Source organism: Acinonyx jubatus, chromosome A2, assembly GCF_027475565.1.
Source record: "Acinonyx jubatus isolate Ajub_Pintada_27869175 chromosome A2, VMU_Ajub_asm_v1.0, whole genome shotgun sequence".
NCBI classification, from domain to species: Eukaryota; Metazoa; Chordata; class Mammalia; order Carnivora; family Felidae; genus Acinonyx; species Acinonyx jubatus.
Genome location: NC_069383.1, coordinates 83,675,904 through 83,696,313, shown reverse-complemented (window position 1 = coordinate 83,696,313; position 20,410 = coordinate 83,675,904). Strand labels below are relative to the sequence as shown.

General features: G+C 35.4%; 1 long non-coding RNA gene across 1 annotated transcript; it reads right to left on the bottom strand.

Annotated features, from left to right (window-relative positions):
- Positions 1-12,519: 12,519 nt before the first annotated feature.
- On the bottom strand, positions 12,520-20,005 carry LOC106982487 (uncharacterized). The gene is made up of 3 exons (XR_008296495.1): positions 19,398-20,005; positions 18,763-18,998; positions 12,520-13,484 (listed from the first exon to the last, which is right to left on the bottom strand). It is a non-coding gene; the product is annotated as an uncharacterized LOC106982487 (long non-coding RNA).
- Positions 20,006-20,410: the final 405 nt, after the last annotated feature.

The following is a 20,410-nucleotide window of genomic DNA, read 5'->3' as shown; positions in this document are numbered from 1 at the left end:
CTTTCTAACCCATGTAAAAGTGAAGATTATTGGTGAAGCCTCAATAGAATTTTTTGTTTATTTGTTTTGCTTTTTGCTTTCATAAAATTTGAAAATGTTAAGAAATCTCTTGTTTTATGGATAAAATATGATCACTAATTACAAGTATAAAAAACCTAATTGCACTTTTTCAAAATACTTGTTTAACATACAATTTGTGAGTTGAGATGGGTCTCCTTAATTGCCTACAGTATCTGTAAAAATTTTGGCAACTAAAATTAAAAAGGGGAAATAGCTAATAAAAAGTGACATAACATTAAAAGAAATGATTTGTATTAAGCATTTTTATTTTATGCACAGGCAATATGAATTATTGAAAATAATATATATCCCACATTTGGTCTTGAGATATTAATTCTTCATAGGGCAGTAGTTGCAAGATAGAAAAATAATATCAGATGAATAAAGTAAAACTATTTAGAAGTCTTCTAACTGTTTTATCAGTGTATACTTAAATGAAAAAATAATGTAAAAAAAACAAAATCTGCATTTTTCAAAAATGAAAAAAAATTGAACATTTTATTTGTAATGGAGTAAAAGTTCATTTTGTTTTAACACATTCATCAGATTAATATGAAATACCAAGCGTCACATGCTGATATTGAAGTGAATGTGAATGAATAGGTACATGTATGTTAAGTTGTCAAAGACAAAAAGTCACCGGGGCACTGGGCATGGACTCTTTGGAATACCTTTGTCTAAAGACAGTCACTGAAATAATTTGCTATTACACAACACATTAATATTATTGAGGCAATAGACATGAAGTGATTGGATCTACTTCCTTGAAAACATTATTTCAGTATTCCCTCTTCAGGCCTTTTATCAATCATAGAATATTTTGTGAGCGCTTAGTCAATCCACTTAAGTATTAGCATAAAAATTATACTTGTGGCTTAGTATTGATCACAAACCAAGTAATTCCTCTTTTTCCTTCTTGAAATAATGTCTATTTATCTCATTCAGTAAGTACATATGTTCTAGGAACCATGATGGCCTCTTGTCTAATGATAATCTCATTAGGTAAAGACAAATGAACACATTTGTCAAAAGGTACTTATTATTAGAATGAAGAAATACTAAATCTATAAATCTTTAAAAGTGTATACATACATACATAATTGTATTTATACACAAATACAAATGCATAAATCATTGGAATGTATAATTTTTCATCTTTTTATAACTGGAGGCATTCATTTCAGGTTATACAATAGTAGTTTGAAATATCTGTGTCTGTATAAATTGTACTCCTAGCAAGCACTGACTGATTATTTTTATCTATCAATAAATTCATAAAATTACCATATCTATTTCAATTGCAGAATTATGAAAGTCCATGTGCACTTTCAAAAGCAGAAAATAGCAGTGTAAGCAACTTTATAAAGAAGTGAATTTTATTTGAACATTTCTATGTCCATTTTTTCTTTCAATAAGAGAAACATCTCTAAAACTTCTAGGTGTAGCTTCAAATATTTCACTTAATTAAAATATATAAAATACATTTAAAATCTTGGAACAAAGCATACAACTTCTTGAATTAATGTCTTTTCTACTTTCAATTAATCAGTTTGCATTTTTTTAAAAAAAATTTATGTTTATTTATTTCTGAGACAGAGAGAGACAGGGCATGAGTGGGAGAGGGTCAGAGAAAGAGGGAGACACAGAATCAGAAGCAGGCTTCAGGCTCTGAGCTGTCAGCACAGAGCCCGAAGAGGGGCTCAAACTCACAAACTATGAGATCATGACCTGAGCCGAAGTCGGTCGCTCAACCGACTGAGCCACACAGGTGCCCCTAATCATTTTGCATTGTAAAGTACAATTTCCAAATATTTAAGATGTCAGAAGAGAATAGTAGTTGCTGATAGAATTTTTTTCCCTAAGGTAGACGGTTTGTATATGTGGATCAATTCAAGACATTAAAAGAAGTCAAAAGAAATGAGAATAGGTTACACTCATTTTTATCCTGCATAACACATACTGTTTTATTTTATTTTGGTTTTGTATTTGTGGACATCAATTTTTCTGGTCATTCACTCATCACTCAATCCATGCATTTATGCATCTATCTTTCCTGTCATTGTTCTATACTCTCATTAAACAACTATTTATTGAGTAACTATAATAGAAGAGGCACTATGCTAGTCTAGACATGAATATGGAATGAAAGCTGCAAAAAAAAGTTTTCCCACAGAGTTTCTAGCCTATAGCTGGAAATATTGACATAAAATAAATAATCAAGAAATAAGTACATTTTGTAAATTGTGAGAAGTACTAAAACTACAGAGGTACCAGATTTATAAGCTGTTCCTAATCAAAGAAGACAACATGTACACATTCACTTCTGTCAATATGAGGAAAGAAGAATGGAACAGATACAACCAGAATCAAGAATTGGTTACGGGAAGATGTGGGATCTCCGATTTAACGGCTTTAGTTCTTTCAGAAAAAAATATGAAACAGGATTATCAAATAAAAATACAACTTTTAGAAAAGTCAAAATTACTCATAAAAGTTATAAAATGCACTGCATATCACGGAAAGTATATTTACTAGAAGAAGATACTGACACTACTGGGCATTGAAGAGTACCTGTTTGGTATTGGTGGTGGTGAACACAAAATGCCCCACTGTGATTTTCTGCAGCAACGTCTGACCACATGGTTACAGAAAGCTTGATGGATGATTTCTGGAATTGCTTTGTAATGCAAAGAAAAAGGGGAGGGGGAGGGAACAATGGAAGAAAATGTTAAATAATCACGCAGATTGATTTAGTAAAATTCAGAATGGAAAAAAAAATCCACAACAAATAACCAGATTCCCTAAAAAATAAATTGCAAAGTAAATAGAAGAGATAGGAGGGTACAGTCACCAACTGACTGCAATGTATAGACTTTATTTGGATCCTAATTCAAACAAACTGTAAGAAAATAAAAAAATTAGTAAACAATTCCTGCAGTATGAATACTAAGTGGCTGTTTGATACTAAGGAGTCATTGTTTATTAAAATGTGATGATGGCAATGTTGTGCTATTATTCTTACCTTTTTGAAATAAATGCCAAAATGTATTTATATTACATTACAAATGGAATATCATTTCTTTGATTTCCTTCAGAATAATCTGTAATGATTGGAGGGTGGAGGAAGTAGGGGCAGGGTATAAATGAAACAATATTAGCGATAAATTGGCCATTGTTGAAGCTGAGTGATGGGTGCATGGTATAGTTTTTCTTATTTATATACGCATGAATTTTTCAAATTACAAGGTGTTTAAGAAAAAGAAGTATATCCCTCAGTAAAACTCCTTAAATTGATCTCACTATTTTACTAAATAAAATCAGATTTCTAAGGTAACCCTAAAAACAACTTATTCAGACATTATAACTCTCCATTAACAGTTCACATTTATCTATTGCTACTTCCCTCCAAGCCCTACTTCATTCATAAAGTACTGTCTTCTAGCCATAAGTATGTTTCTCCTTGTCACTTGCTGTTTTTTCTTGCCCTGTTCCTTGTACTAGAAGACTCCTTTCTTTCCACTCCAGCTTCTGACTTTTCCAATCTCCTAAAGATCAGCTCAAAACGACATTTTTATCTATCAAGCCCTTCTCAATCTCCTATAGGTTGGTTGAATGATTTTCATGGTTCCAGTGCAAGTGACAATTACAGTATGTGAGGTTTGCCTGGTATTAAAGGTATGTGTTCTACATATTATTTCATTTACTAAATTGTAAACTTAGGTTATAAGTTAGTGACTCTGTTTTTTTTTTACCTTTAAGTCAGCAGCAGAAGTGTCTGGAAAGTAATAGATGCTCTATGAAAGTGACTTAGATTTTAAAAGAGTTATTTATTTAATATTCTACCCTACTCATTAAAATGAACTATAAATAGGGTCCAAAGTTATAAACACTTCTGTATGGATGGGTTTCAATATAAATTTGTAACTTTGGTTTGTAAAATAATAGCATACAATTATTTTTTAATTTCTTTTTAAAAATATTTTGGAATGTTTTGGGAAATTTAAACTGTATACACACACACACACACTCACACACACTCACACTCACACACACACGCACACACACACACACACACACACACAAAATGGAATATTATTCAGCCACAAAAAAGAATGAAATTTTGCCATTTGCAGTGACATGGATTGAGCCAGAGTATAATCCTAAACAAAATAAGCCAGTCAGAGAAATACAGATACTATATGATTTCACTCATATGTGGAATTTAAGAAACAAGACAAACAAGCAAAGAGAAAAAAATAAGAGAGAGAGAGAAACCAAGAAACAGACTCCTAATTATAAAGAATAAACTGATGGTTACCAGAGGGGAGATGGATGGGGGAGTGGGTTAAATAGGTGATAGGGATTAAGGATTGCACTTGTGATGAGCACAGGATGATGTATGGGAGTGTTGAATTACTATATTGTACATTTCAAACTAATATAACACTGTATGGTAACTAACTGGAAATAAAACAAAAACTTAAAATAAAATAAAATACTTGTATTTTACATAAGAATCATGAGATGGCCTTATAACTTCCAAGGCTTAAATTGTTGGTAAAATAAACAGAAAAGAAATGCAAATCTTGGGTCAGTAGACAGTCATTCCCAAAGCTTCACATTATTAGAGATTCAAAATATTAAGTATATTATTAGATTTGAGACTTGAGAGTGGCTGGCCCAGGAAGGTTGTTTTACCAATCTCTGCTTTCAGGGGTCAGGGCACTGAGGGAAAGAGGAGTAATATGGTAGCTGATGATGAACTATGTTACAGAGCTCACTGGCCAGAGAGAGGTAATCTTCCAAGTTCACTTGACTCCTAAGGCTGCTCATTCCACAAAGCTGCCCCTTGGTTGACCCTAAAAAAGAATTCTAGTGACCTTTTAACTTTTCCAGTTATCTTCTTTACCTAGTATTGTTCATAATTTAAGAAAGACAACCCAGGTGTGATTATCACTTTACCAGATTGCCAGAAGGTAGAAAAAATAGCAATAACATTGAGTTGAAAGGATTCAAAAATACTTCTGATATTGTGATGCCCATGTGCATCACTGAGGAATGCCCTCTTCTAACTGTGTTAGTTAGTGTTTGGCAGCCTGATTATAGAAAGTGGGTCAGCAGTTAGATCTGATTAGGGGTATGGAGCTGTTAACCTGGATAGAGTGTTAGAACAAAGGGACAAGAGTATTGAGGGTGTGGGCGAGAGAATTGATAAAATAATGGTTGGAATCTGGACAGAATTTGACCCAGGAAAAGATAATATAGTTGAGTGAGATCTTGAGTATTTGCCTTACTCCAGTTCTTACAACTTTAAAAGGAGCATCAGTAAACTCAAGCATATCCAGAGGACAAGGATAAGAGAAGTAAAGTTTGAGGACAACATAACATAAAAGGAATTGTTCAAAAGACAGTCTATTTAAACAGAAGAGTTAGATCATCATATTCAATATTCAAAACTTCTATCAATTGTCACCTGAAAAAGTATTTAGACTTTCTTCTGTGGCTTCACAAGAAATCACTGGGACCTATTTGTGAAGATATACAAATTACATTTTGGCTTAATCTAATTTGCTCCCTATGGAAGGTCCATAATTGGCATGGAAGGATGGCTTTATGTCAGCCTATCCCTAGTGTTTTTCAATTGAGTGTTCAATTATATTAATATGAATATAAGCAAACAACTTTAAGGTAAAGACCACTCTTCAATTCCAAATCTGTTAAAATATGTAAATTATGGCATATATCTTTTATAAATAATAAAAAATTATACTACTGTATAAATCTCATTAATTTAAAATTAGTTTAATATATTTATTTAAACACATGTATAAAGCTCATCAGAATATAACAGTATTATTTTCTCTACTAGTGGACATAAGCTTAGGTCCACCAAATAATAGTGTTTATCTCTTGTTCTAGAGTCCAGTGTGGAGCCACTAGCCACACATGTCTATTGAGACCTTGAAATGTGGCTAGTCTGAACTGAGATGTTTGTAGGTATAAAGACATAGAAGATACTACTGTAGACATATTCAGGTAAACAAAATATATTATTATATTATAATTAATTTCACCTCTCTCTCTCTTTTTTTAATTTTTAACCTTTTAAAAAATGCTCCTAGAGGGTTGCCTGGGTGGCTCAGTAGGTTAAGAATCCAACACTTGATTTTGGCTCAGGTCATGACCTCAGCTCAGGTCATGATCTTGCTATTTGGGAGAGGGAGCCCTGTGTAAGACTCTGCACTGACAGCATAGAGCCTGCTTGGGATTCTTTCCCTTCCTCTCTTTCTGCCCTTCCCTTGCTCGTGCCCTCTCTCCATCTCCAAACAAATAAATGAACATAGAAAACTGCCATTTTAAAAAATAAAGATAAAAATGCTACTGGAGTGTTAAAAACTGTGGCTCAAACTGAATTTTTATTGGGGTGCCTTGGTGGCTTAGTCGGTTAAGCGGCCGACTTCGGCTCAGGTCATGATCTCATGGTCAGTGAGTTCGAGCCCCGCGTCGGGCTCTGTGCTGACAGCTCAGAGCCTGGAGCCTGCTTCAGATTCTGTGTCTCCCTCTCTCTGACCCTCCCCCGTTCATGCTCTGTCTCTCTCTGTCTCAAAAATAAATAAACGTTAAAAAAAATAAAAAATTTAAAAAAATAAATAAATAAAACAAACTGAATTTGTATTTATGATGCTGCTCTTGAGTGGAGAATAATAGGGTCAACAGTGTAGTTCTGTTTATAGTTAAATTACGACATTGCAGATGTTATCCTTTGCATTCCTCTATAGTGATTATGTTTATTCATTGATTTAATCCTGGCATATGCCAAGCATTCTCTAGGCTTCATAGAAAAAGCAATGAACAAAACAGAGTAGGGAAAAAAAAAGAATTCTAGCCCTAAAGCATTTTACTTTCTTACATAAGAAGAACAATTAACAAATTAATAAAATATACAATATGCCAGATGATAACTGTTGTTGAAAAAATACGGCAGTGAATCGGAATTTGGGTTGCTGGTTGGAAAAAGCACCATAGATCATGGACTTGAAATTGCAGTTTTCATGATAGTCTGGGAGGGCTTCACTAAGAAGGTAATAACATGTGCAAAGTAAGGAGGGAATGAACCATGTGAATGTTAGGAGGAAGCATATGATGAGCAAAGGAAAGATCAAGTGCAAAGCTCAAGATGCCTGAGTTGGGTGGAGTATTCAAGTAACAGCAACTGCTAGGTCACTGTATGCACTTTCCCCTTTTCTTCTGGGCCCTGACATAAGATACAATTCCAGAATTTTAGCAGAGCAGGAACTTATTTTTCCTTACATTATAAATATAAAAAGCAAAGTGTGAAAATGAATCTTCCTATGGAGCAATATATAAGGGGAATGGGTAGAGGATGATGACTAGTTAGGAGGCAAAAAATGATGGTGGCTTGGACCAAGGTGGTTATGGTGAAGGTTATGGCAAGTGGCAGATTCTGGAGACAGAGCCTACAAAATTTGCTGACAGATTGGGTGTGTCCTGGGAGAGGAAGAGAGGCGTCAAGGATTTTTTTAGTGACCTTTCCCCTCCATTATGCTATCAAATTAATGTTAGAAAAATACACATAGTCAGTAGAATTGCTTTTATAATGTCTTTTATTTGCTTTATTTATTTGCTTATATTTGCTTTATAAAATTTTTATATAAAATGCTTTTATTTGCTTATAATAATTTGCTTAATTGCTTTATAATGTCTATTATTGGTTTTCAGTTATGTTACTGAATCTGTATTACTTAAGAAGAGCTTTCAAAAAGCACAATGTAGAACTTACTATCAAGCCATGTTATACTACAGTATTAGTTATTTTCAGCACTATTGGCATTTAGAGCCAAACCATTCTTTGTTATGGGGTTGTCTGTGCATTACAGGAAGGTTAGCATCATTCTTGGCCTTTACCCACCAGAAAACAATAGCCACTGTCCATCAAGTTGTGGTAAACAAATGCTCCCTGCTCACTAGAATCTTTTCTTAACATTATAACCAATGAATAAGGTCTTATTATTAGTTATCTAAAGTAGTAGCAGACATTTATAAAAAATACATTGTACTGATGAGGAAGCATAAGGCAAGCTAACACCCCACAGCCCACAGACCCCCATTCTTCAGGCACTCCTGGCTGCGCAAGAACAAAGGAAAGGGAAAAACCAATGGTTAACTGATGGAAATCACAGTCATGCAGGACATGATTTCCATCAGTTTACAAATATCTTAATAAATTATAAGAAAAAGGCAATCTTATCAATAGCCTAACCTCCAGAAACCCATAGATTCAATTTCCTGGACTCCTAACATCTCCCTCCCTTCCATGGTGATGTGGGGAACAAAAGCAAGATGAAAATATAAATACAACTAAATTTATTTAGAACCTGCAGCCCATTGGCAAATACTTGAGACAGGTGGAGTATAACATTTCTCCAGGAACTCCCTACCATCTTAACGTTAATGCTTTGGTAGAAGGAAAAACAACGTTTGCTTGACAATAGCTAGGCCTCCTATTAGACAATAGATAAAGTCTTCTTTAGCATATAAAAGTCCTTTTGGAAACCTCCTTTTGCCTTAACCTCCCCCAACTCCATAGTATGTTATCAGTCACTCCTCACAACCCCAGTGCAGCTCTTTCTGCCTAGGGATCCTGTCCCTGTGCTTTAGTAAAGTCACCTTTTGAACCAAAGACATCTCGAGAATTCTTTCTTGGCTGTTGGCTCTGGATCCCCACCATCACTCCAAAACTGCATCATTACCAGGCAATTTTTGATGTGTGCATAGGTCATAATTCCATTTATTCATCATAGCCATACAATGAGGAAGTTACTATTGTTCTGTCATTTTACAACCGAAGAAATCACAGTGTAATATATTCACTCACTTCCCCAAAGTCTCCACATGAGTGAGTGATGCAAGTGGGATGATCTAGAAATGTAGGCCCTTCTTAACATTTCTTTACAGAAGACGCTTCAAATCTACATTTGTTCAAGAGTTTGTCTTCATGACTTTAAAATATGCTGTGGATTTAATGAAAATATCAAAGTTGTATTACCACTTAATATCAGGAAGAAAATTGCTTGGTTTAATAACTTTTTAAAACTTTCTCATTCATATATTGCAAACATAGAATTTGGAAAATATACCGTTGCCCAATCAAATTGTAACATTGTTAATATTCTTGAATGTTTTACATTTAACCAAAAACTATATAATACCAACTTTACAAACAAGTAGGTTTAATTTTTTTTTTCTCAGAGGAAACATTTTAAATTTTAACCTGGATTTCATTAAAATATGTTTCTTCAGCTGTGTGAAGGGCTATGAAGAAGTGGGAGAAAGAACAGAGTGTGACAAAACTATGACAAAGGAGTTAGGAAAAACATTTCAGGAACAAAGAGAACTAATTAACTCAAGCATATGGTTCATCTCACTCTGGTAAGAGCTAAATGCCTTTTATGCACTTCAACTGTTCACAGTACTGTGGGGTGGCTACTCACATGATCATAAATAGAGAAACTATTAGAAAGCATTGAAATTCATAATGCATACTATATTTTACAAAATAGAAATCCTTTCCTTCCTAATTTGGTGATCCAATATATTAAATTTCCCACTTAGCTTGGAATTAAAAAAAACAAAAAACAAAAAACCTAATGTAGATTCGTTTTTATTTTTCTTAAAAAAAATGCTATGACAAATACATGTCAAAGTTAGGTGGGTTTCTTTTAGTGTGTCAGAAACATCAGTGGTTAAAAATAGTTACTGCTTAAATCTATAAAGATTGATGTAAAATGTGCAGAAAATTATATCTTTACTATTTCCTGGACATTTCTCTAAGTGTAATATTTTGGATAGTTTTGAAAATTCTTGTGTGAACTACCTCTTTCTCTTCAATGTATATTTTAGAGTATAAGGAAGGCATGTAAGTTAATTGAGTTTTGAATGAGATCTACATTCCTATATAATCTCTTTTTAACATAAAATATTTCTAATCTGAAATAATTATTTCAAAGTAAAATTTGCAGAAGCAGAAACATTAAATTTTTTAATTAAAAAATTAAAATTATTTTTATTCTTTCCCAGACTAAATATTTCATTTTCTATTGATATTTACTGGAGAATCTCCTGGGGGCATGTTCAAAAACAGAGTACAGGGTTCCACCTTCAGAATTTCTGATTCAGTAGGTCTCAGGTGGGGACATAAGAGTTGTGTTTCTAAAGAGTCACAGATGACACTGATGTTGCTGGTCCTGGGACTACATTTTGAGAACCTCTGTGTTTGAGAAAATCGTCCCTGAAAAACCAAACTCTGATCAGTTGCATATCCTGACAGGTGTTAGCATTAACCATCCAAGTGTAGTATATACATTTTAGCATTTAATGATACATTTAAAAATTATTCTCAAATATTATTTAATTTGTAAACTCAGTAACAAGAATGATCCTATTTCTTTTGTATTTTCCAGAGTATCAGGTATTTTGTCCCTCATAAATATGCCATTCAACTAGTAAGCAGGTATGATAGAAATATGAGAAATGTACAAAAGTGTTTTTAATACATTAGGTATTTCTTTGTACACTATTATTATTTGGATGATTTATTTTTATGACACATTTTTATATTGAAAAATAAGTAACAAGTAATTAAGAGATAATTAATTCAGGAAAGTCATCTTGGAGTAAAAAGTTTAGAATCTCAACTCTAACCCTGGTGTTATCAATAGTTAGATTTATGATTTGGGACCATTTGTCCCCTCTGGTTTTCAGTTTTTTCTTCTATAAACTGAGGGTAGTGGATTAAATGAGCTCTAATCCTGGGAATAAGTTTTAAACTGGATGATAACTTTAAAAAAGCACAGACAGGGGCACCTGGGTGACTCAGGCACTTAAGTGGTCAACTCTTGACTTCAGCTCAGGTCATGATCTTATGGTTGCTAGGTCCAGTCCCATGTCTGGCTCTGCACTGACAGCACAGAGACTGCTTGGGATTTTCTGTCTTCCTCTCTCTCTGCCCCTCCTCAGTTCACGCACACACACACTTTCTGTCTCTTTCCAAATAAATGAATAAACATTTTAAAAATAATAAAATTTTAAAAATAAAAGCACACGCACATATTGTCTTCTTACAGACTAATGATACTGTCTTGTTATACTCAAACACACTGTGGTATATGTACAAGAGAGTGAAGATTCCAAGTCTTCTCTTTAAAAATTGGCCACGTGATATGCCAGCCTAACAAGGTGTGGAAGAATTAAGGGGATGCCATAACTTTGAGGAAGATGTATGCTTTTCTGCATACCTGAAGGAGTAGATTTGAAAAAAAACACCTTTTTTTATTCCTCATGCATGGTACTATGTGCCATCTAATTATACGTAGAATTTCAGGAGGGTTTCCAATGCACTTGATCAAGATTCTTTTTTTAAAACAGTATCAAAACCCTCAACTGTAAAGATACCAGATATCATTAAAGAGTAATTTATAGTCTAAAATAAACCTATCATGTTGGGTACAAGAATCAAATGTGTTATCCTTAAATTAGATTTTAGTGTAAACCTCAATGTGTACTTTGTTCCATAGAATTAATGAACATACACCATTGCTTATTTTCCATTTGTTTTACTGATTTAATAAATAAGGATTCTAAGTTGTACTTTGAAGAGCTATTTCTTTATTCTCCTTAACAAAAGGGTTTTATTTCAGTACTTTTGATTTCCCTTAATAATGTTAGTGTGGTTGGCATTTAATAAATCTTATAAATTAGTATAAAAATGGATCGGCCCACAGTCTTGTTTTTTATGAGTCTGACTTGCCTGTTGGGTATGCTGAGAGAAAAATATATTGGTATCACAATTCTTTTAGAACAGTTCAGAATAATTTTTATTTACCTTAACAGAGTAGGAATAAAGTAGGATCTGAGTCTATCTTAGAATTGTTTTTTATTGATGCTTAGAATATTTCTGTGGACCATAAATTCACTTTCATTTGATTAACAAACATCAAAAAAGCAACATACACAAAAGCAAATAAAAGCAACAAAAAGCTGAGCTTCTCTGTGTCATACTCCTGTTTTGCCAAGTCAACACATTTGCTACACTTTCCAAGTAATAAAGATGAGCGACTGTGTTAATTACAAGACCAGGAGGAATGTACAAATAAGCTTTTTTTCTATTCATCCACTGCTTTGATCCCATTTGACCTGAGAACTGTTGGGATCTTTGGTTTCTCAAAGGCACTGCTGACTATTCAGAGAAGAATGAATATTCAAACGGCTTTGCAGAATGGGTTAGCCATCGGCTGTGCCCTTTATTAGTTGTGTACACTTGAGAAATTTTCTTAATTTCTCTGTGTCTCAGTTGTTTTTCCTTTGCAAAGTGTAAGTACTTTTTTTTAAAAAGGGTTTTGTAGAATAATTTTTGTATCCACTTTCAGTTTTTTAATTTTTTTCAGTTTTATTAAAGTATAATTGACAAATAAAAATGATATATACTTAAGGTGTACAATGTGATATTTTCATATAGGTACACATTGTTAAGTGATTATCACAATCAAGCTAATTACATTATTCATCACCTCACATAATTACCTTTGTTTTTGTTGTTCTGGTAATGACAACATTTAAGATCAACTCTATTAGCAAATTTCAAGTACACAATACAGGATTATTAACTATAGTAACCCCTCTGTACATTAGGTATGAGAACTTACTCATCCTGCATAACTGAAACTTTGTACATTTTGACCTACATCTCCACATTTCCCCTACCCCCAGTCTACTAAAAAAGTTGAGCTCATATAAGCAGAGAATAAGTGGTAGTTATAAGACTATACTTACATATTGTAAGTATGCTTTAAAAATACTTCTCAACCCTATATCTCCAATGAGGAAGCATCTACCACCCCAATATTGTGACACCTAGTGCCTTATGCAAAGCATTTCTATTGCTCTTATCAACTGTGTTGTAAAGATGAGCTTCGTATCCACTAGCCTCTAAAAGCAAACCAACTGGGGAACCTGGGTGTTTCAGTTGGTTAATAGGTTGACTTTTTATTTCGGCTCAGGTCAAGATCTCAGGGTTGTGAGATAGAGAGCCCCACATCAGGCTCCGGGCTGGGCTTGGAGCCTGCTTGGGATTCTCTCTCACTCCTTGTGCCTCTGTCCCTCCCCCCGCCTTTGCCCCTGCTTCCACTCACTTTCTCTCTCTTTCTCTAAAAATAAAAAAAAGCAGGGGGGGGGCGGTGCCTGGGTGACTCAGTCCGTTAAGTAGCCCACTCTTGATTTCAACTCAGGTCATGGTCTCATGGTTCGTGAGTTCAAGCCCAGTGTCAGGCTCTGTGCTGACAGCACTGAGCATACTTGGGATCTCTCTCTCCTTCTCTTTCTGCCCCTCTTCTGTTTGCGCACTCTTTCTGTCAAACAAACAAAAACAAATGAACAATTAAAATGAAATAAAAGCAAACCAAGCAACAAAATAACTTTAAAACTTTAAGAGTAAGGTCAGTGTTTATTTCTTCTTCATAACTCTAACAGCTCCCAGAACTTAAAAAGTGCTGACAGAAAGTATTAAATATTCACTTAATAAACAAAATAATTCTTTCTGATAAAATTAGTAATTTTTACTGATTTTGGTAGATGCAGCTTTGATATTTAGGATCTTGTAAAGCATCAATGAAGAGTCCATTGGCTTGGTCAGTGTGGTGTTACGGCTGAATCAGAAACATATGTTAAAAGGGAATGAGCTTCCCAAGTGGGTAAAATAATCTTGAATTAATGTATGTAATAAAGCAGGCATGACAGAACTTGTGAACTCTCTAAAACACCATTAGAGCTCTTAGTGTAATCTCATTTTTGTACTTAGTAGCATCATTGTGTAACTTGGCCTGAAAGAATTTAATTTTAGAATGTCTAAATCACACTTATGGGGAAAATTTTAGAAGAATCTACATTGCGAACTAAGCTTTTCTTCTGTCCTCTAAATTGATATAGGGAAGCATTTATTTTTGTTTCCAGAAAGTAAAAGTGGTCAGAAGGGCAAATTATCCATAATTAATGAACTGAACAACATAAAGGATTTTACAATTTCCTTTTATTTAAAGAAAAGCTATAAAGAAGAAATACTTCTATAAATGACATGTTTAATGGACAAGACTTTTTAAAAAAATGTCTCATGTGCATGAAGAAGCATGATTATTTCCAATTGGGATAAAACATAGAAATATAGAAATATAGAAATATAATTGTTCCTTCCTTGTAATGATGCCAAGTACACACTAGTTTTGAATAAATTTTTTTTTGGTTAATTAATTGAAATGATCAAGGCATTCTGACATTACTTTGCAGTCTTTGTTAGCTGATGTTCAAACTTTGATCCACCTACCGTTTTAGTAGATTGGAAGTAGAAACCAGGTTTTGACTTACAAATTAATTTCATGTCAGCATTACTACATTATTTTAATCCTGAATAAATATATTTCATTAACTAAAAGGCAGAGCCCCTTAAGGAAAATAATGATAATTGCCAATATGTATTTACATAAATACAAAGTTCCTCAATGTTATTTTATAAGTGTCAGAGCGAGATTCAATCTCAGGTCTCGGATGCTAACTTCCTAGGCCTATGCATTCTATGATACTGCTTATGCCAATAAAATTGGGTTTTTTTTTGTGCCCCTACACCTCTTTTTATGTGCTCCTTTGCCTTCATTCTGCTTCCTTCCAAATAATCATCCTTGATGTACAGACAACTAGTGATATTCATCCAACTCTGCAGATGCTGGCTTCAAATGTTACTCATTCTCTGCCCCATTCTTTCACTTTCTTTTGTTCTTGGCAATGTGACAATGAGTCTAGTGGACATTCTGGTAAGCTGGCCACTATTACAAGGCTAATAATCCATGTCCAAATTGATTCAGATCAATAAACCATGCTTATATTAAGATAATTAGTGGCAGTGTGGTAGGCTTGTTTGACCACCACTGGCTTTACACACACACACACACACACACACACACACACACACACACACACACAATGTATGAAGGTATTCCTTTTCAGAACTGATGAGTAAATGAATTCCCTTTGAATTGTTAGAATTTCCTCATTCTCACTCTTAGTCATAATTATCTTTACTTTGTCATCCTCATCTTGCATTCTTCAACTGGCCAAACTACTTTACAGGAAATGTGTCATAAACTAAAATATACTTCTATTTAGCAAAAGTGGAAAAACAGACTATTAACTATTGAGAACAGATGAAAATGTACATATTAGGGTTACTTACAGCATCATTGCCAACATTGGAACAAAATCTGAAATTCTGATTTCTGCTATATCTGGGTGGTGCTAATTTGACCATGTTTTTAAAAATTAGCCATGGTAATAATGTTTGAACATTGAAGGACAACTGGGTTATGTTTTCAAAATATATCTTTCAAACTTTTTTTATCATCTAAAACATAAAGCAAAATAAACAAAGCTCAAATAACAACAATGACCAAAAAAAAAAAGCCCTATGCCTTGATTAATGATTTTTGAAATTATGTTTTAGTTATATAATAATTCAATGTAAAATAACTCGCACGTTTTTAACATCAGAACAATCCTTTCCCTATGGAGTTCATTTATACCTGAGATTCATGTGGTAGTCCTTGGCATTCCACAAAGAAATTAATGCCAGCAGATATTAGTTTGTCTAGACTTCTATTCCAAAAGGCAAACTATTTCCCCAGTTTTAGGACACATAAATGGCTAAGAGGATGATACCATGTATAAAGGAATGGGTTCCAGACATAAAATACCTATAGCTATAAAGGGAGAAACAGATGGTGTACATCAGAATTCTCCCAATAATAAGGAATGTACTATTTTATGTGGATCCCTAAAACCTGGTCTTAAAATCCTTAACAAGCTGAACACACTTGCTCATGGCTCCTCGATCATTAGATTGTAAAACAATGAAGCCTCCTTGATAAGGTAAAAGTGAGTTATTAAGCTACGTCGGTACTTTCTGACAAAATCCTGAGTTGAGTTTTAAGTTAGATGTGTAAAGGAAAGTTGATAAAAATATAATAAAGAGCCCCAAACTAGAAATGGTCCTCAGCATTTCTTTCTTCCCTCCAGGACTCTTTGGCTTCCCCTCCTGCTTTCCCTTATTGCTTCTGTCGCTCCTCCATCTGCTCCATCTGTTAAGGTCCACTTAACGGTGTCGTGTTTGTTGGTTTAAGAAAAACCATGCCAAACAAAAGGCTTCCAATAAGTGATTTTCTGCTAAAATGCAAGGTAATTTGTAGAGCCATCAAAGTCCAAATGTTTTTTAACTCTTGTATCTGTGTGTGTACATATGTTCTTGGGCAATATATCCTGCAAGAAAAAATTATGTGGTATGTCAAGGAGTCAATGGTGCCTTTTATAAAATTGTTAAGAAAACATTTTAAAAAAGAGATTGGAAGACAGGTTAACTACTTAATAACTAACTTATTTTTTAGGTCCACTTTAATCATGCTCTCTTTGCTCACAATTAGTGTCACAGAAGTAAATAAGCTACCGTGAGAACACTTTGATCTCAATTACTGTTTGGGTAGAAAAATAAGTTGTTCTTTGCACCACCTGAACTGATTTTCTGAATTACTATGTGAGGAGTATTTTTTTTCAAGCAATGTAATTGCCTTGTTTTCCATTTAGGGAGGAATACAGAAGAATGTATTCCTAAAAATGAAGATATACATATTATTATCAGGAGTAGAAACTTTGTATAATGGAGATAATATTGACCTAGGAATCAGAACTTCTGAGCTCTAATCCTTACTCTGTAACTACCAAAGTTACTTTCCCTTTGGCAAATGTCAGTTCTCTGGGTCTCACTTTCCTAAACTGTAAAAAAGAGCTTTGGACTTAGTCTTCAAATTACTGTCAAATTCTAAAGTTATTTTTATCTATCTTAATTCAGTTAAATGCGTTTCCTCAAGTATGCTTCCATTACCTCTTAGGAGTTTTTGTTTTTGTTTTTCCTTGAAATTCTCAGAGATTACAGACTTTAACTTAGGGACAAAGGATGATAAACTTGTTTTAGGTAAATGTAGAATAGAATTCAGAGACTCCATTACAAATCATCAACTCTAATATCATTAAATTTTCAGCCTCCTTGCTCATTATAAATTTAAATGTCTTGAAAATCCATGTATTAATTAAGTGAAGTGAGAGATAATTTACTAAATGTACAAGCAATGAGCAGATTCCTGTGTCAGCCCCACATGCAATTTGATAGTAGATTCAAGGAATTTTAGAGCAGACAGGAATTTTATTACTCTTTATTTTCACAAATATTTAAAAGGAAGTAGAGACAGTGAATGACTTCTGCGTGTTCTTTTACAACACTATTGGGGTAAAGTTTACATATAATAAACTAATTTATAGAGTATAATTTTGTGTTTTCACATAGGTATACACCAGTGAATGCGTCACTAAATCAGCATATTTGTGATACTCTTCACTCCCAAAAGCTTCTCTGCCTTTCTGTAATCCTTCCCTACCCTCCTTCTTCATCCCCTGGCAACCATTGACCTGCTTTCTGCTTCCATATATTAGTTTGCATTTTCTATAATTCTTTACAAATAAAATGATACACTATGCAATGCCCTCTACCCCTTTTTTTTTTGGTCTGGCTTCATTCATTCAGCATATTTAAAAAAATTTCCTTTAATGTTTTTCTTTATTTTTCAAAAAGAGCAAGAGAGAGTGCAAACGGGGGAGGGACAGAGAGAGAGGGAGACACAGAATCTGAAGCAGGCTCCAGGCTCTGAGCTGTCAGCACAGAGCCCTATGTGGGGCTCCAACTCACCAACCGCAAGATCATGACCTGAGCTGAAGTGGGATACTCAACCGACTGAGCCACTTAGGTGCCCCATAGCGTATTCTTTTTTTTTTTTAAGATGCATCCATGTTATTACTATTGGGAGATAATCCTCCATGGGTCTCCCATGTTTTCTACATGTCTTGTGAGCAGAGTCACCAACTGCTTTTGTTCTGGATTATCTTTGCAGGGATATTTGAATAGAGGAGAGACTTGGAAGATAGCGAGTCTCCCTCCAGAGCAAAGGGCAGGTTTGTGTATTGTCCAGTATGATAAAGATATTGCCTTCCTACAGGGTAAGGTTAAGCAGGCTTATTGCCTAGTATAAAATACTTGAGTCCCTGAGCTTGAGGTCATTGTTCTGTAACATACTGTATTGCATCCGCCATCTTCACATTGTTCTGCTTGAATAGGCGCTAAGGGAACCATGCTACTCTGCTATTGCTAATGTTGTGCATAAGAAAGTCCTTTGTCTCTGACCCGGGAGACTCTAGCTTGTTAGCTGGCAAATGCAGTAAAATATCAGATCCTTTAGAGTTCTTTCCAGTTAGTTCATTATTTTTTATTAGTGACTTAATGCATTTTATGGCTATACCTCAATTTGTTAACCCATTTATAAGTTAATGGATATTTGGGCTCTTTCTAGTTTTTGGCAATTACAAGGAATAAAGCTGTTATGAACATTTATGTACAAGTATTTATGTAAACTATACTTTCTCTTTAGTACATACATAGTAGTAGAATGGCTGGCAGACATAGAGGTATATGGTTAACTTTTAAAGAAACTGCCACATGGTTTTACAAATTGGTTGTATCAACCAACATTTCTACCAACATACCTTCATAGGCTGGGCTCCTCTGCTGGGTAGGCTGTGGACGGCTCCACGGTTTGGTGGTACAGCGGGCTGTGTTCCAAGGCTGCCCAGGGTCGCTGTTCAGGCTCCCAGGCTATGTGGGACCAGAGACCGTGCTCAACAGTTGGGCAAGACGCGGGCCTGGCTTTGCTCTGCAACTGCCCCGGTTCGCTGGCCAGACTTCCGGGATGGGTAGGATTAGAGAATCCAAATCTGCTTCCCTGCCAAGGGGCAGCAGTAAAACGAGTTGCTACGGCCCTGACTAGAGACCCGAATTAGGCAGAACTCTGCCAACCAAGCTCCCTGGCGAAAAGGGATGACCAGCAGAGACACCTGCTGGGATCTCTGCCCAGGCACAGCTGTAAGTAGGCTCTGGGTTCTGGCCGCTGTAAGCCCCACCCCCACCATCGTCAGCTCCCGCCCATTCCCTCAGTGATTCCGTCCCAGACGAGCCCTAGTGGGCCCCTGGGAAGTGTCCTGCAACGCTGGGGAAACAGGATGTCCACCTCTGGTTCTCTTGAACCCCTTGTGATGAGGTAGGTCCAGAGCAGCCTTGAGGCAGAGCTGCACCCCGGTTTGGGGGAGGGACGACGGGGCCAGAGTGGAGCCACTTCTCTTACCCTTATAATATGGTCTGTCTTGGTGTCTGCTGTCTAGGGGGGTGCTTCAGTCTCACCCCTGGGTTCTGGGATTTTTCTCAGTGGTGTCTTGTCTGTGGATGGATGCTGATCGATCTTGTGACTGGGAGTGAAGTCAGGATGATGTTACCTCCTCAGAGGATGGGGACTGGCCCAGGTGGAACACTGGTGGCAAGCTCCTAACAGCCTAGAGAGCTAGGTTGGTGGTGGTGGACCTTTGTAGGCTGAAAAGAAGCAAACTATTGATACACACAACTTAGGCGAATTTCAAAACCTTTGTTAAGTGAAGGTGGTAAAACATTAAATTCTGTATGGTCCCATTTATATGAAATTCTGGAAAAGGCAATGTTTATGATAGACAGCAGATCAGTACTGCTTGGGTCTGGGAATTGAGGAAGGGAATTCATTTCAAAGAGGCCCGAGGCAACTTTCTGAGGTAATGTAAATGTTTTGTAATGTATCGTGATCATGCTTACAAAACTGCACACAGTTACCTAAACTTAGTAATCTGTACACTTAAAATGTGGGATGAGTTTTATTATATGTAATATACACTTTAGTAAATTTGCAGTGAGAGACAGAGAGAGAGAGAGAGACGATTGGGAAGATTAAGGCTTGAACTGGATTGGACCATGAGGTATATCCAACTCTTGATAATTAAGTCCTTATAAAGTACTGAAAAGTCTATCTGACAGACAAAAAGGAATTTATAGGGGCACCTGGGTGGCTCAATCCGTTGAGCATAGTATTTTAGCTCAGGTCGTGATCTCAGGGTTTGTGAGTTCATGAGTTCAAGCAGCACGGAGCTCCCTGCTGTCAGCATGAGAGCCCACTTTGAATCCTCGTTCCGCCTCTCTCTGCCCCTCCTGGGCTCACACTGTCTCTCTCTCTCTCTCTCTCTCTCTCTCTCTCACTCAAAAAATGAAAGCATAAAAAAATGAATTTATAGTAAGCTACTTGTAAGGCTAGCCACGGTAGACAAAAAAGATGCACTT